Raw genomic sequence first — 2275 nt, forward strand, 5'->3', positions numbered from 1 at the left:
AGGAGAGACACCTCACTCAGAATTGGGAAAATCAGAAAAGACTTCCCAAGACCCAGGGCTCTCACACCAACCTCCAGTGACCACAAGCCATGGCAGCTCCTCCAGATCTCTCTCCCAAAGCCCCACAGCCCAAAACTGACCCCTTCGCTTCCCCTATATGATCCCATCCTTACTGATTTTAACCCAGACACAGGAATTCTGGTGTTCTGATTCAAGTAAATCACAAAGGCCAGTGACTCCCCCATTGTTGGGGGTTTGTCTGAGCAGGGATGAGTTGCTGCTTGAATTTCCAAAAGCTGAAATAGAGGATAGACCAGAGTGGGGGAGGAGAGAATATGGAAGGGAAGGATTAGGTGGGGGTGCAGAGGCACATCTATGCCCAACCCCTCCTTCTCTCATTTCCACATTAGACTCCCCAGGTGACACAAGAAACTGTGGGGCCGGCACGTAATCTGGTCTCCAAGGGGAGAAGAAAATGTTGAAGAACTTTCAAAAGACATTAAATTTGTGTTGAATGCCTTTCTTCCTCTCTGAATCCTGGCCTATCTCCCAGCCTCCCCCCAAGTGGAGATATTTTATGGGCAAACAGAAATAAATTAAGGCCAGCACAGAAAATAGGGAGAAAAGGGGTAGGGGATAGGGAAGTTAAAAGAGGAGGAGGGGCCCATTCCTTTTCCTACCCCACCCACCCAGCCACCCCCAGGAAGCCCCAGAACCATTCCAACTTCTGCAAACCTTCAGTTCCTCCCAGAGCTTACCACCAGGAGAACTAGGTAAGTATCCACAAATTTTAATGGCTTACTTTGCAATTTGGAGCTGTAAAATGACACATACTGCAGTTTCATTAAGGTGTAATTTTTGAGTAAATATTTTTAATAAAACCCTTTAAATCTATTTCAGTGTTTGGGTTTAAATCACCTCTTAAAACTGAATATACATGATAAATTATAGTCACAAGTCCCCCAGTTTTCCATAAGCCTAATGTTTCTAGTTATAAGGTTTTAAGTTACAGGACATTTTCAGCACTGCTTGGAGGTGGAACGCGATTTCATTTTATAGCTTGAGAAACATTTCATATAATAAATACACTTCAAATAAATCTATGGAATGAATGAACGTTAGAAAAGCAAGGAGAGTTTTAAAAGGCAGGTGTAGCGGGGCAGGAGAAGAGGAAGGTAAAGTCTAAATGGGTGCAGACATTTCTAGAGACATCTGAAAACAAAACAAAACCTTGTGGGACGGTCTTAGTCCATTCGGGCTAGTATAACAGAATATCATAGACAGGGGGGCTTCAACAACAGAAATTTACTTCTTATGGCTTTAGAGGCTGGGAAGTCCAAGATCAAGGTGCTGGCAGATCCCCTGTCTGATGAGAGCCCTGCTTCTAGTTTGCAGGTGGCCATCTCTCCGTTGTATCATCACACAGCAAAGAGTAGAGATAGCAATCTTACAAGGATACTAATCCCATTCATAGGGGCCCTAACCTCATGAGCTAATCACCTCCCAAGGTCCACACCTTCAATGATGCCACATTGGGAATTAGGATTTCAACATATGAATTGGGTAGGGGGAGAAGATACATTCAGTCCACAGCACAGACCCTAGGAGGCTAAATTTCCTGAGACACAGAAGCCTTGAGGACAGAAGCCAGCTAGAACCAGTGAGTTCTAAAGGAAAGCCTCAGCCATGCACAGTGAGACCATCATCTACTTCTGCTCCTGGTGTAGCACTTTTGGACCTAACGTGGGACTCAGTGGAGAGCAGCATGGGTAGGAAATAAGAGGGAAATCTTCCTCTAAAACTCTGGAAAATATATATAGGGAGTGGGGCAGTCCTGCTGTGAGAATGCTCCAACTGAGTGTGATAGAGAATGGAAAGTAAGAGAAAACATGGCATGCGGCTGTGCTGTGCGTGTGGCGCCCGGGGGGTGGCCTGGCACAGGAAGAAGGTGGTACTCGGTGGAAGATGGCCGAGAAGTAGCTACACCCATTGACACAGATCAAAATATTGGAGGGGCATTCAATAGGAACTGGGCCCCTCATGGACAAGTGGGATCAGGAGGTGGCAGGCCTGATGTAATTTTGTTAATCTGTCCTCAGGTTGGGGAGACTTGAGTTACACAGGTAACCGCTAACTGGAACTCCAAACTCCTGTGTCTAATGCTTACGCCCGTTCTGCTCTAGCCTGTGTCCAACAGCTATCCTCAAGTTGATTTTATTTACCAGAATCACACACACACACACACACACACACACACACACACACACACACACAC

At 45.8% G+C, this 2275-nt stretch overlaps 1 long non-coding RNA gene across 1 annotated transcript in view; it reads left to right on the top strand.

Annotated features, from left to right (window-relative positions):
* Window positions 1–316: 316 nt before the first annotated feature.
* Window positions 317–2275, top strand: part of LOC112839631 (uncharacterized) — an 11980-nt gene continuing 10021 nt past the window's right edge. Inside the window, exon 1 of the long non-coding RNA XR_003212257.2 lies at window positions 317–773. This is a non-coding gene — a long non-coding RNA (uncharacterized lncRNA). The remainder of the gene's footprint in view (window positions 774–2275) is intronic.

This window comes from Callorhinus ursinus, unplaced genomic scaffold (assembly GCF_003265705.2).
Source record: "Callorhinus ursinus isolate GAN/ISIS: 27379988/994484 unplaced genomic scaffold, GSC_fseal_2.0 scaffold23, whole genome shotgun sequence".
Lineage (NCBI taxonomy): Eukaryota > Metazoa > Chordata > Mammalia > Carnivora > Otariidae > Callorhinus > Callorhinus ursinus.